At 38.5% G+C, this 15,500-nt stretch overlaps 1 non-coding gene across 1 annotated transcript; it reads left to right on the forward strand.

The window, feature by feature from the left end:
• The first annotated feature begins 3,515 nt into the window (after window positions 1–3,515).
• LOC112804933 (small nucleolar RNA R71) lies at window positions 3,516–3,619 on the forward strand. The gene has a single exon (XR_003203549.1). It is a non-coding gene; the product is annotated as a small nucleolar RNA R71 (small nucleolar RNA).
• Window positions 3,620–15,500: the final 11,881 nt, after the last annotated feature.

A 15,500-nucleotide genomic window follows, 5' to 3' on the forward strand; every position in this document is an offset into this window, starting at 1 on the left:
GCTCTTAAGCACACTCTTTTGCCTTGGATCACGACTTTAACCACTTAGTCTCAAGCTTTTCACTTGGACCTTCATGACACAAGCACATGGTTAGGGACAGCTTGATTTAGCCGCTTAGGCCTGGATTTTATTTTCTTGGGCCCTCCTATCCATTGATGCTCAAAGCCTTGGATCCTTTTTACCCTTGCCTTTTGGTTTTAAGGGCTATTGGCTTTTTCTACTGCTCCTTCTTTTTCTTTCTATTTTTTTCGCCACTTTTTTTTTTTCGCAAGCTTCCTTTTTCACTGCTTTTTCTTGCTTCAAGAATCAATTTCATGATTTTTCAGATCATCAATAACATTTCTCTTTGTTCATCATTCTTTCAAGAGCCAACAATTTTAACACTCATAAACAACAAGATCAAAAATATGCATTGTTCAAGCATTCTTTCAGAAAACAAAAAGTATTGCCACCACATTAATATAATTAAATTAAATTCAAGGATAAATTCGAAATTCATGTACTTCTTGTTCTTTTGAATTAAAACATTTTTCATTTAAGAGAGGTGAAGGATTAATGGATTTTATTCATAGCTTTAAGGCATGGTTACATACTAATGATCATGAAGTAGAGACACAAAACATAGATAAACACAACATTAAAAACCAAAAACAGAAAGAAATAAAGAACAAGGAATGAATCCACCTGAGTGAGGGTGGCGCCTTCTTGAAGGTCCAATGGTGCTTTTTGAGCTCCTCTATGTCTCTTCCTTGCTTCTGTTGAATGATTCCTAGTAATTTTGGTGTTTCTACCCTTAGTTGCTTCCAATATTTGTGTGGAGGATAACTTATTCCCTGAGGTATCTCAGGGATCTCTTGATTTGCAGCCACATGTTCTACCACTGAGCTATGACAGCTTATAGTCTTTCCATCTCCCAAGACTCAGAGGTGGAAGCTTTTGTCTTCCCTTTGAGGTTTCTCTGGCCTTAGGTGCCATTAATGGTAATGGAAAAGCAAAAAAAGCTATGCTTTTACCACACCAAACTTAAAATATTGCTCGCCCTCGAGCAAGAGAAGAAAGAAGAGAGGAAGAAGAAGAAGAAGAAAATGGAGGTGAGTGAGGGGAGATGGATTCGGCTATATGGGTGGGATTGGGTGGGAAAGAGAAGTTGAATTGTAAAGGTAAGTGGGGTGTATGGGGAAGAGTGGATAGATGTAGGTGGTGAATGAAAAATAGAAGGAATGACCATGAATGGAAAGAGAGAGGGCGAGGTAGGTGGGGATCCTGTGAGGTCCACAGATCCTGAGATGATCCTATGGGGTCCACAGGTCCTGAGGTATCAAGGAATTCCATCCCTGCACCAAATAGGCATGTAAATTGCCTTGGCACACCATTCTGGCGTTTAAACGCCCATTGGTGCACGTTCTGGGCGTTCAACGCCCATGTAAAGCATGTTTCTGGCGTTGAACGCCAGTTTCATGCTTGTTACTGGCGTTCAGCGCCAGTTTTTCCTCTCTGGGCACATTCCTGGCGTTCAGCGCCAGGATGTTGCTTGTTTCTGGCGTTCAGCGCCAGAATGGTGCTCTGTTCTGGCGTTGAACGCCGGCCAGATGCACCTTACTGGCGTTGAACGCCAGCCCGTGCGTCCTCCAGGGTGAAAATTTTTTTTCTTCTGTTTTTGACTCTGTTTTTAATTTTTTTGATTTTTTCGTGACTCCTCATGATCATGTACCTAATAAAACACAAAATAACAATATAATAAAAATTAGATAAATAAACTTGGGTTGCCTCCCAACAAGCGCTTCTTTAATGTCAATAGCTTGACAGTGGCTCTCATGGAGCCACAAGGTGATCAGGTCAATGTTAGTGTAGTCCCAACACCAAACTTAGAGTTTGGATATGGGGTCTTAACACCAAACTTAGAGTTTGGTTGTGGCCTCACAACACTAAACTTAGAGTTTGACTGTGTGGGTTCTTCTTGACTCTGAACTGAGAAAAGTTCTTCATGCTTACTCTCTTTTGTCACAGAGGGATGGCCATGTGCCTTAAACACAAGGTAGTCCCCATTCAATTGAAGGACTAATTCACCTCTGTTGACATCTATCACAGCTCCTGCTGTGGCTAGGAAAGGTCTTCCAAGGATGATGCAATCATCCTTTTCCTTCCTAGTGTCTAAGATTATGAAATCAGCAGGGATGTAAAGGCCTTCAACCTTTACTAGCACGTCCTCTACTATTCCATAAGCTTGTCTCAATGACTTATCTGCCAATTGCAATGAGAACAAGGCAGGTTGTACCTCAATGATCCCTAACTTCTCCATTACAGAGAGTGGCATAAGATTTATCCCTGACCCTAGATCACATAGAGCTTTGAAAAAGCTCATGGTGCCAATGGTACAAGGTATTAAGAACTTGCCAGGATCTTGTTTCTTTTGAGGTAGAGTTTTCTGAATCCAAGTATCTAGTTCACTAATGAGCAAGGGAGGTTCACTTTCCCAAGTCTTATTACCAAACAGCTTGGCATTCAGCTTCATGATAGCTCCTAAATATTGAGCAACTTGCTCTCCAGTCACATCTTCATCCTCTTCAGAGGAAGAATAGTCTTCAGAGCTCATGAATGGCAGAAGGAGATTTAATGGAATCTCTATGGTCTCTGTATGGGCCTCAGATTTCCTTGGATCCTTAATGGGAAACTCCTTCTTGCTTGAGGGACGTCCCAGGAGGTCTTCCTCACTAGGATTTTCGTCCTCCTCCTCCCTTGTGCATTCGGCCACATTGATCACATCAATGGCCTTGCACTCTCCTTTTGGATTTTCTTCTGTATTGCTTGGGAGAATACTGGGAGGAGTTTCAATGACTTTCTTACTCAGCTGGCCTACTTGTGCCTCCAAATTTCTGATGGAGGATCTTGTTTCATTCATGAAACTGAAAGTGGCCTTTGACAGATCAGAGACAATATTGGCTAAATTAGAAGTGTTTTGTTCAGAATTCTCTGTCTGTTGCTGAGAAGATGATGGATATGGCTTGCTATTGCTTAGCCTATTGCGTCCACCATTGTTAAAGCCTTGTTGAGACTTTTGTTGATCCTTCCAGGAGAAATTTGGATGATTTCTCCATGATGGATTATAGGTGTTTCCATAAGGTTCACCCATATAATTAACCTCTGCCATGGCAGGGTTCTCAGGATCATAAGCTTCTTCAGAAGCTGCCTCTCTAGTGTTGTTGGATGCATGTTGCAACCCATTCAGATTTTGAGAGATCATGTTGACCTGTTGAGTCAACACTTTGTTCTGAGCCAATATAGCATTCAGAGCATCAATTTCAAGAACTTCTTTTTTCTGAGGTATTCCATTATTCACGGAATTCCTCTCAGAGGTGTACATGAATTGGTTGTTTGCAACCATGTCAATGAGTTCTTGAGCCTCTTTAGGCGTTTTCTTCAGGTGAATAGATCCACCTGCAGAATGGTCCAATGACATTTTCGAAAATTCAGAGAGACCATAATAGAATATATCTAATAGGGTCCATTCTGAAAACATGTCAGATGGACATCTTTTGGTCAACTGCTTATATCTTTCCCAAGCTTCATAGAGGGATTCACCATCTTTTTGTTTGAAAGTTTGAACATCCACTCTCAGCTTGCTCAGCTTTTGAGGAGGAAAGAATTTATCCAAGAAGGCAGTGACCAGCTTATCCCAGGAGTCCAGGCTATCCTTAGGTTGTGAATCCAACCATATTCTAGCTCTGTCTCTTACAGCAAAAGGGAAAAGCATGAGTCTGTAGACTTCAGGATCAACTCCATTCGTCTTTACAGTTTCACAGATCTGCAAGAACTCAGTTAAAAACTGATAAGGATCTTCAGATGGAAGTCCATAAAACTTGCAGTTTTGTTGCATTAATGCAACTAGTTGAGGCTTAAGCTCAAAGTTATTGGCTCCAATGGCAGGAATGGAGATGCTTCTTCCATCAAACTTGGACGTTGGCTTTGTGAAGTCACCAAGCATTCTCCTTGCATTATTATTATTATTTTCGGCTGCCATGTCCTTCTCTTGTTCGAAAATTTCTGAAAGGTTGTTTCTGGATTGTTATAATTTAGCTTCTCTTAATTTTCTCTTCAGAGTCCTTTCAGGTTCTGGATCAATTTCAACAAGAGTGCCTTTTTCCCTGTTCCTGCTCATATGAAAGAGAAGAAAACAAGAAAAGAAAGAGGAATCCTCTATGTCACAGTATAGAGATTCCCTTATGTTAGTAGAAGAAGAAAGGGGTTAGAAGAATGGAGATGGGGATTCGGATTTTTGGATGAAGAGAGGTGAAGAGAAGTGTTAGTAATTAAATAATTAAATAGAAGAAGAAAAGAGAAGGAAGATTTCGAAAATAATTTTTGAAAAAGAGGTTAGTAATTTTCAAAAATCAAAGACAAAATATAATTAAAATTAAAATTTAAAACAAAAAGAATTTTTGAAAAAGAGAGGGAGAATTTTCGAAAATTAGAGAGGGAAAAGTAGTTAGGTGGTTTTGAAAAAGATAAGAAACAAACAAAAAGTTAGTTAGTTGATTGAAAAAGATTTGAAATCAAATTTTGAAAAAGATAAGAGGATAAGAAGTTAGATAAGATATTTTGAAATCAAGTTTTGAAAAAGATAAAATTTTTGAAAAAGATAAGATAAAAGATAAAAAGATAAGATAAAAATTTTAATAAAAAGATATTTTGAAAAAGATTTAATTTTTAAAAAGACTCAACTAACAAGAAACTACAAAATAAGATTCTAGAACTTAAAGATTGAACCTTTCTTAACAAGAAAGTAACAAACTTTAAATTTTTGAACCAATCACATTAATTGTTAGCTAATTTTCGAAAATTTGATATAAAGATAAGAAAAAGATTTTGAAAATATTTTGAAAAAGATTTTTGAAATTTTCGAAATTTATAAAAAATGAAAAAGATATGATTTTTGAAAAAGATTTTGAAAAGATAAGATTTTTAAAATTGAAATTTTGACTTGACTTGTAAGAAACAACTAATTTTAAAAATTTTTGACCAAGTCAACCCAAAATTTCAAAAATTTGGAGGAAAATAAGGAAAATATATTTTTTTGATTTTTTGAATTGATTTTTGAATTTTTAATTATGAGAGAGAAAAACAACAAAAATACTCAATGCATGAAATTTTTAGATCAAAACAATGAATGCATGCAAGAATGCTATGAATGTCAAGATGAACACCAAGAACACTTTGAAGATCATGATGAACATCAAGAACATAATTTTGAAAATTTTTTTTTATGCAAAGAAAACATGCAAGACATCAAACTTAGAAATTTTTAATGCTTGGAAAATATGAATGCAAAAATGCACATGAAAAACAACAAAAGACACAAAACAAGAAATCATCAAGATCAAACAAGAAGACTTGTCAAGAACAACTTGAAGATCATGAAGAACACTATGAATGCATGAGTTTTTCGAAAAAAAATGCAAGAAAAATTTTAAAAGCATGCAATTAACACCAAACTTAAAAATTGACTCAAGACTCAAACAAGAACACAAAATATTTTTGATTTTTATGATTTTCTAATTTTTTTGTATTTTTATTTAATTTTTTTGAAAAAACATTTTTGGAAAAACGAAAAAGAAAAGAAAAAAATTTTGAAAAAGATTTTTGAAAAGAAAATTACCCAATCTGAGCAACAAGATGAACCATCAGTTGTCCATACTCGAACAATCCCCGGCAATGGCGCCAAAAACTTGGTGGACGAAATTGTGATCACTATTCTTTAAGTTGTACTTTTATGGAATTTGAAATTGGCACGAGTGGACACAACTCCGTTCAACTAACCAGCAAGTGTACTGGGTCGTCCAAGTAATAAACCTTACGTGAGTAAGGGTCGATCCCACAGAGATTGTTGGTATGAAGCAAGCTATGGTCACCTTGTAAATCTCAGTTAGGCAGATTAAATTGGTTTATGGGTTTTCGAAAATAGAAATAAGAAAATAAATAATAAAAGGGATAGAATACTCATGCAGATTCATCGGTGGGAATTTCAGATAAGCGAATGGAGATACTGTATGGCTCAAGGACGCCTGCTCTCCCACTGCTTCAACTCAATCCTTCTTACTCCTTTCCATGGCAAGCTGTGTATAGGGGTTCACCATCAACGGTGGCTACTTTCAATCCTCTCGGGAAAATGATCCTATGCGGCTGTGACTCGCATGGCTAATCGTCTGGAGGCATCACCCATGGTTGATGGCTACATCCCATCCTCGCAGTGAAAACTACGCTCACGCGCTCTGTCACAGCACGGCTAATCACTGGTTGGTTCCTGCGCCTACTGGAATAGAACCCCTTGATTCTTTTGCGTCTGTCACTAACGCCCAGCACTTGCAAGTTTGAAGCACGTCACAGTCATTCATTACCGGAATCCTACTCGGAATACCACAGACAAGGTGAGACTTTCCGGATTCCCAGGATCCTACTCGGAATACCACAGACAAGGTGAGACTTTCCGGATCCTCATAAATGCCGCCATCTATCTAGCTTATACCACGAAGATTCTGTTGGGGAATCTAAGAGATACACATTCAAGCTCTGTTGCATGTAGAACGGAAGTGGTTGTCAATCACGTGCATTCATAAGTGAGAATGATAATGAGGGTTACTTATTCATCACATTCATCATGTTCTTGGGTACGAATGAATATCTTGGAATAAGAATAAGAGAGATTTGAATAAAAGAAAATAGAATTGCATTAATACTTGAGGTACAGCAGAGCTCCACACCCTTAATCTATGGTGTGCAGAAACTCCACCGTTGAAAATACATAAGTAAAAGGTTCAGGCATGGCCGAATGGCCAGCCCCCCCCATGTGGTCACAAGACCGAATGATCAAAGACCTAAAGTGATCAAAGATCTCTAATACCATAGATAAATGTTCTATTTATAATAAACTAGCTCCTAAGGTTTACATGAGTAAGTAATTGATGCATAAATCCACTTCCGGGGCCCACTTGGTGTATGCTTGGGGTGAGCTTGATTAATCCACGAGCTGAGGCTTCTCTTGGAGTTGAACTCCGAGTTATGACGTGTTTTGGGCGTTCAACTCCGGATCATGACGTTTTTCTGGCGTTTAACTCTAGACAGCAGCATGTACTTGGCGTTCAACGCCAAGTTACGTCGTCAATCTCCGAATAAAGTATGGACTATTATATATTGATGGAAAGCTCTAGATGTCTACTTTCCAACGCCGTTGAGAGCGCGCCATTTGGAGTTCTGTAGCTCCAGAAAATCCATTTCGAGTGCAGGGAGGTCAGATTCCAACAGCATCAGCAGTCCTTTTGTCAGCCTTCTTCAGAGTTTTGCTCAAGTCCCTCAATTTCAGCCAGAATTTACCTGAAATCACAGAAAAACACACAAACTCATAGTAAAGTCCAGAAATGTGAATTTAACATAAAAACTAATGAAAACATCCCTAAAAGTAGCTCAAACTTACTAAAAACTATATAAAAACAATGCCAAAAAGCGTATAAATTATCCGCTCATCACTAATCTAAGCAACAAGATGAACCATCAGTTGTCCAAACTCAAACAATCCCCGGCAACGGCGACAAAAACTTGGTGCACAAAATTGTGATCATCAATGGCGCCATCAACATGGTACGCTCAATTGCAATCTCCACACTTTATCACAACTTCACACAACTAACCAGCAAGTGCACTGGGTCGTCCAAGTAATAAACCTTACGCGAGTAAGGGTCAATCCCATGAAGATTGTTCAAATACAATAGCAAAAGGTCCTATTTATAGAGAACTAGTAGCCTAGGGTTTACAGAAATGAGTTAATGACGTAAAAATCCACTTCCGGGCCCACTTGGTGTGTGCTTGGGCTGAGCATTGAAGCTTCCATGTGTAGAGACTTTTCTTGGAGTTAAACGCCAGCTTTTGTGCCAGTTTGGGCGTTTAACTCCCACTTTTGTGCCAGTTCCGGCGTTTAACGGCGGGAATTCTAAAGCTGACTTGGAACGCCTGTTTGGGCCATCAAATCTCAGGCAAAGTATGGACTATTATATATTGCTAGAAAGCCCTGGATGTCTACATTCCAACGCAATTGAGAGCGCGCCAATTGGGCTTCTTTAGCTCCAGAAAATCCACTTCGAGTGCAGGGAGGTCAGAATCCAACAGCATCTGCAGCCCTTTTCAGCCTCTGAATCAGATTTTTGCTCAGGTCCCTCAATTTCAGCCAGAAAATACCTGAAATCACAGAAAAACACACAAACTTATAGTAAATTCCAGAAAAGTGAATTTTAAATAAAAACTAATAAAAATATAATAAAAACTAACTAAAACATACTAAAAGCATACTAAAAACAATGCCAAAAAGTGTATAAATTATCCGCTCATCAATCTGCCATCTCTATTGAGAATTTAGCAGCTTGTACCTCAAAGATTCCCAGTTTCTCCATTATAGAGAGTGGCATCATGTTTATCCCTGACCCTAAGTCACACACAACTTTCTCAAAAGTCATGGTGCCTATGGTACAGGGTATTAAGAATTTACAAGGATCATGTTTCTTTTGAGGTAAATTTTGCTGAACCAATGTATTCAGTTCATTGGTGAGCAAGGGAGGTTCTTCCTCCCAAGTCTCATTACCATTCAGCTTGGCATTCAGCTTCATGATTGCTCCTAAATATTGGGTAACTTGCCCTTCAACAATGTCTTCATCCTCTTCAGAAGATGAATAGTCATCAGAGCTCATGAATGGTAAAAGGAGGTCCAAGGGAATCTCTATTGTCTCTGTATGAGCCTCAGATTCCTTTGGTTCCTCATTAGGGGATTCTGTACTGACCATTGGACGTCCCCTGAGGTCTTCCTCATTGGGATTCACGTCCTCCTCCTCCTCTAAGGTTTCGGCCATGTTGGTTATATCAATGGCCTTGCACTCTCCTTTAGGATTCTCTTTTGTATTGCTTGGGAGAGTGCTAGGAGGAGTTTCAGTAACCCTTTTACTCAGTTGGCCTACTTATGCCTCCAAATTTCTAATGGAGGATCTTATTTCAGTCATGAAACTAAGAGTGGCCTTAGATAGATCAGAGACTATGTTTGCTAAGCTAAAAGGGTTCTCTCAGAGTGCTCTGTCTGTTGCTGAGATGATGATGGAAAAAGTTTGTTGTTGCTAAACCTGTTTCTTCCACCATTGTTATTATTGAAGCCTTGCTTCTATTGATCCTTCCATGAAAAATTTGGATGATTTTTCCATGAAGGATTATTGGTGTTGCCAAAGGCTTCACCCATGTAATTCATCTCTACTATTGCAGGGTTCTCAGGATCATGAGCTTCTTCTTTAGAAGATGCTTCTTTAGTACTGTTGGATGCATTTTGCAATCCATTCAGACTTTGAGAGATCATATTGACTTGTTGGGTCAATATATTGTTCTGAGCCAGTATGGCATTCAGAGCATCAATTTCAAGAACTTCTCTCTTTTGAGGTGTCTCATTACTCATAGGATTCCTCTCATAAATTGGTTATTTGCAACCATTTCAATAAGTTCCTGAGCTTCTGCAGGCGTTTTCTTTAGGTGAATGGATCCACCTGCAGAGTGGTCCAGTGACATCTTGGAAAATTCAGATAGACCATCATAGAATATATCTAATGTGGTCCATTCTGAAAGCACGTCAGAAGGACACTTTTTGGTTAGTTGCTTGTATTTTTCCCAACCTTCATAGAGGGACTTGCCATCTTTTTGTCTGAAGGTCTAAACATCCACTCTAAGCTTGCTCAGCTTTTGAGGAGGAAAGAACTTGGCAAAGAAAGCCATGACCAGCTTATCCCAATAGTCCAGGCTATCTCTAGGTTGTGAGTCCAACCATGTTCTAGCTCTGTCTCTTGCAGCAAAAGGAAAAAGCATTAGCTTATAGACTTCAGGATCAACTCCATTAGTCTTAACAGTATCACAGATCTGCAAGAACTCAGTTAAAAACTGATAACGGTCTTCTGATGGAAGTCCATGAAACTTGTAGTTCTGTTGTAGTAGAGAAACTAATTGAGGCTTTAGCTCAAAATTATTTGCTCCTATAGCAGGGATTGAGAAGCTTCTTCCATAAAAGTTGGAAGTTGGTGTAGTAAAATCACCAAGCATCTTCCTTGCATTATTGTTTGGTTTGGCCATAATTGTTTCTTTTGCTGCCTCCTTTTTGAAAATTTCAGTGAGGTCCTCTTCAGAGTTTTGTGCTTTAGCTGCTCTTAGCTTCCTCTTCAGAGTCCTTTTAGGTTCAAGATCAGCTTCAACAAGTATGCCTTTATCTTTGTTCCTGCTCATATGAAAGAGAAAAAAACAAAGAAAATATGGAATCCTCTATGTCACAGTATAGAGATTTCTTGAGGTGTCAGAGGAAAATAAGAATAGAAGAAGGAGGTACGTAAAATTTCGAACACACAAAGAGAGTTGGAGTTTGAATTGACAATGGAGGAGGAATGTTAGTGTTTAAATAGAAAAAGATAAGAGAAGGGATAAATTTTCGAAAAAAATTAATAACTAAAAAAAATGAAAATTTAAAATAATTTTGAAAAATTGGTTGTGGTTTTCGAAAATTAAAAGTGAAAAAGGTAGTTAAGTGGTTTTGAAAAAGATAAGAAATAAATTTGAAAAAGATAAGAAGTTAGAAAAAGATTTTTGAAATTAGAATTTTAAAAAGATATGATTTGAAAAATATATGATTTTGAAGATATGATTGGAATGATAAAAATTAAAAAGATTTTATTTTTGAAAAAGATATGATTGAAAATATATGATTTTGAAAAAGATATGATTGAAAATATTTGATTTGAAAAAGATTTGATTTTGAAAAAAAATTATGAAGATTTGAAAATGATTTGATTTGAAAACAAAATTCCTCCCCTAGTGTCATCCTGGCGTTAAACGCCCAGGAGCTACATGTTTTGGGCATTTAACCCCCAATTGCTGCATGGTTTGGGCATTTAAACGCCCAGTCAGGTACCCTGGCTGGCGTTTAAACGCCAGTTTTCCTTCCTCACTGGGCGTTTTGAACACCTAGCTTTTTCGCTGTAATTCCTCTGCTTTATGTTCTTGGATTTTTATTTTGCTAAATTCTTTATTCAAGAAGATATGTTTTCAATTTTGAAAAACAACAAAATGAGTTAAAACATATAATTCATGGATCAAAACACAAGATATATGCAAGAACATTATGAACATCAAGATGAACACCAAGAACAATCTTGAAGATCAAAATGAACATCAAGAACTCAATTTTCTTAATGAAAGAAAACATGAAGGACACCAAACTTAGAACTTTCTCATGTTTAGGCCATATGAATTAAAGAATGCACATGTAGAACATCATGCAGTGCAATTCAATAAATCATGAAGATCAAACAAGGCAATTCATCAAGAACGACTTGAAGATCATTGGTGGACGAAATTGTGATTTATACTTTCACACAAATCGAATAATCCCCGGTAATGGCTCCAAAAGCTTGGTGCACAATACTGCGGCTTTCACAACTCCGTTCAACTAACCAGCAAGTGTACTGGGTCGTCCAAGTAATAAACCTTACGTGAGTAAGGGTCGATCCCACAGAGATTGTTGGTATGAAGCAAGCTATGGTCACCTTGTAAATCTCAGTTAGGCAGATTAAAGGGTAATTGTGATTATTGGAATAAATAATAAATAAAAAGGAATAATAAAAGGGATAGAATACTTATGCAGATTCATTGGTGGGAATTTCAGATAAGCGGATGGAGATGCTGTAGAGCCCAAGGACGCCTGCTCTCCTACTGCTTCTACTCAATCCTTCTTACTCCTTTCCATGGCAAGCTTTCTATAGGGGTTCACCATCAACTGTGGCTACTTTCATCCTCTCGGGAAAATGATCCTATGCGGTTGTCAGTCGCACGGCTAATCGTCTGGAGGCATCACCCATGGCTGATGGCTACATCCCATCCTCGCAGTGAAAACTAATGCTCACGCACTCTGTCACAGTACGGCTAATCACTGGTTGGTTCCCGCTCCTACTGGAATAGAACCCCTTGATTCTTTTGCGTCTGTCACTAACGCCCAGCAGGTTGCAAGTTTAAAGCACGTCACAGTCATTCATTACCGGAATCCTACTCGGAATACCACAGACAAGGTTAGACTTTCCGGATTCCCAGGATCCTACTCGGAATACCACAGACAAGGTTAGACTTTCCGGATCCTCATAAATGCCACCATCCATCTAGCTTATACCACGAAGATTCTGTTGGGGAATCTAAGAGATACGCATTCAAGCTCTGTTGCATGTAGAACGGAAGTGGTTGTCAATCACGCGCGTTCATAAGTGAGAATAATAATGAGGGTTATCTAACTCATCACATTCATCATGTTCTTGGGTACGAATGAATATCTTGGAATAAGAATAAGAGAGATTTGAATAAAAGAAAGTAGAATTTCATTAATACTTGAGGTACAGCAGAGCTCCACACCCTTAATCTATGGTGTGCAGAAACTCCACCGTTGAAAATACATAAGCAAAAGAGGTTCAGGTATGGCCGAATGGCCAGCCTCCCTAACGTGATCAATGATCTCCTAAGATGAAGAATAAAACAAAACTGAGACCAAAGGTTTCTAATACAATAGATAAATGTCCTATATATACTAGACTAGCTACTAGGGTTTACATGAGTAAGTAATTGATGCATAAATCCACTTCCGGGGCCCACTTGGTGTATGCTTGGGCTGAGCTTGATTAATTCACGAGCTGAGGCATCTCTTGGAGTTGAACTCTGAGTTATGACGTGTTTTGGGCGTTCAACTCCGGATAATGACGTTTTTCTGGCGTTTAACTCCAGACAGCAGCGTGTACTTGGCGTTCAACGCCAAGTTACGTCGTCATTCTTCGAATAAAGTATGGACTATTATATATTGATGGAAAGCCCTGGATGTCTACTTTCCCACGCCGTTGAGAGCGCGCCAATTGGAGTTCTGTAGCTCCAGAAAATCTATTTCGAGTGCAGGGAGGTCAGATTCCAACAGCATCAGCAGTCCTTTTGTCAGCCTTCTTCAGAGTTTTGCTCAAATCCCTCAATTTCAGTCAGAATTTACCTGAAATCACAGAAAAACACACAAACTCATAGTAAAGTCCAGAAATGTGAATTTATCATAAAAACTAGTGAAAACATCCCTAAAAGTAGCTTAAACTTACTAAAAACTATATAAAAACAATGCCAAAAAGCGTATAAATTATCCGCTCATCACAACACCAAACTTAAATTGTTGCTTGTCCCCAAGCAACTGAAAATCAAATAGGATAAAAGAATAGAATATACTATAAATTCCAGAATATCAGTGAATATTAATTTAATTAGATGAGCGGGACTTGTAGCTTTTTGCTTCTGAACAGTTTTGGCATCTCACTTTTTCCTTTGAAGTTTAGAGTGATTGGCTTCTCTAGGAACTTAGAATTTCAGATAGTGTTATTGACTCTCCTAGTTAAGCATGTTGATTCTTGAACACAGCTACTTATGAGTCTTGGCCGTGGCCCTAAGCACTTTGTCTTCCAGTATTACCACCGGATACACAAATGCCACAGACACATAACTGGGTGAACCTTTTCAGATTTTGACTCAGCTTTGCTAAAGTCCCCAGTTAGTGGTGTCCAGAGCTCTTAAGCACACTCTTTTGGATCACGACTTTAACCACTTAGTCTCAAGCTTTTCACTTGGACCTTCATGACACAAGCACATGGTTAGGGACAGCTTGATTTAGCCGCTTAGGCCTGGATTTTATTTCCTTGGGCCCTCCTATCCATTGATGCTCAAAGCCTTGGATCCTTTTTACCCTTGCCTTTTGGTTTTAAGGGCTATTGGCTTTTTCTACTGCTCCTTCTTTTTCTTTCTATTTTTTTTTTCGCCACTTTTTTTTTTCGCAAACTTCCTTTTTCACTGCTTTTTCTTGCTTCAAGAATCAATTTCATGATTTTTCAGATCATCAATAACATTTCTCTTTGTTCATCATTCTTTCAAGAGCCAACAATTTTAACACTCATAAACAACAAGATCAAAAATATGCACTGTTCAAGCATTCATTCAGAAGACAAAAAGTATTGCCACCACATCAATATAATTAAATTAAATTCAAGGATAAATTCGAAATTCATGTACTTCTTGTTCTTTTGAATTAAAACATTTTTCATTTAAGAGAGGTGAAGGATTAATGGATTTATTCATAGCTTTAAGGCATGGTTACATATATGATCATGAAGTAGAGACACAAAACATAGATAAACACAATATTAAAAATGAAAAACAGAAAGAAAATAAAGAACAAGGAATGAATCCACCTTTAGTGGCGTCTTCTTCTTGAAGGACTAATGATGTTCTTCAACTCTTCTATGTCCCTTCCTTGCCTTTGTTGCTCCTCCCTCATTGCTCTTTGATCTTCTCTTATTTCTTGGAGAATGATGGAGTGCTCATGATGTTCCACCTTTAATTGCTTCCAATATTTGTGTGGAGGACAACTTATCCCCTGAGGTATCTCAGGGATCTCTTGATTTGCAGCCACATGTTCTAACCAACTGAGCTATTCCAGCTTATATATAAGTCTTTCCATCTCCCAAGACTCAGAGGTGGAAGCTTTTGTCTTTCCTTTGAGGTTTCTCTGGCCTTAGGTGCCATTAATGGTAATGGAAAAGCAAAAAGCTATGCTTTTACCACACCAAACTTAAAATATTGCTCGCCCTCGAGCAAGAAAAGAAAGAAGAGAAGAAGAAGAAGATGGAGGTGAGTGAGGGGAGATGGATTCGGCTATATGGGTGGGGTTGGGTGGGAAAGAGAAGTTGAATGGGAAAGGTAGGTGGGGTGTATGGGGAAGAGTGGGTAGATGTAGGTGGTGAATGAAAAATAGAAGGGATGATCATGAATGGAAAGAGAGAGGGCGAGGTAGGTGGGGATCCTGTGGGGTCCACAGATCCTGAGGTGAAAAGAAATACCATTCCTTCACCATATAGGCATGTAAATTGCCTTCATGCATCATTCTGGCGTTCAAACGCCCATTGGTGCATGTTCTGGGCGTTCAACGCCCATGTGATGCATGTTTCTGGCGTTGAACGCCAGTTTCATGCTTGTTCCTGGCGTTCAGCGCCAGTTTGTCCTCTCTGTGCACCATCCTGGCGTTTAACGCCAGGTTGTTGCTTGTTTTGGGCGTTCAGCGCCAGAATGATGCTCTGTTCTGGCGTTGAACGCCGGCCAGATGCACCTTCTGGGCGTTGAACGCCAGCCCGTGCGTCCTCCAGGGTGAAAAATTTTTTTCTTCTGTTTTTGACTCTGTTTTTAATTTTTTTGATTTTTTTCGTGACTCCTCATGATCATGTACCTAATTCAACACAAAAATAACACTAAAACAAAATAAAATAAAATTAGATAAATAAAATTGGGTTGCCTCCCAACAAGCGCTTCTTTAATGTCAATAGCTTGACAGTGGCTCTCATGGAGCCACAAGATGATCAGATCAATTTAGTGTGTTGTCTCCA

This window comes from Arachis hypogaea, chromosome 5 (genome assembly GCF_003086295.3).
Source record: "Arachis hypogaea cultivar Tifrunner chromosome 5, arahy.Tifrunner.gnm2.J5K5, whole genome shotgun sequence".
NCBI classification, from domain to species: domain Eukaryota; kingdom Viridiplantae; phylum Streptophyta; class Magnoliopsida; order Fabales; family Fabaceae; genus Arachis; species Arachis hypogaea.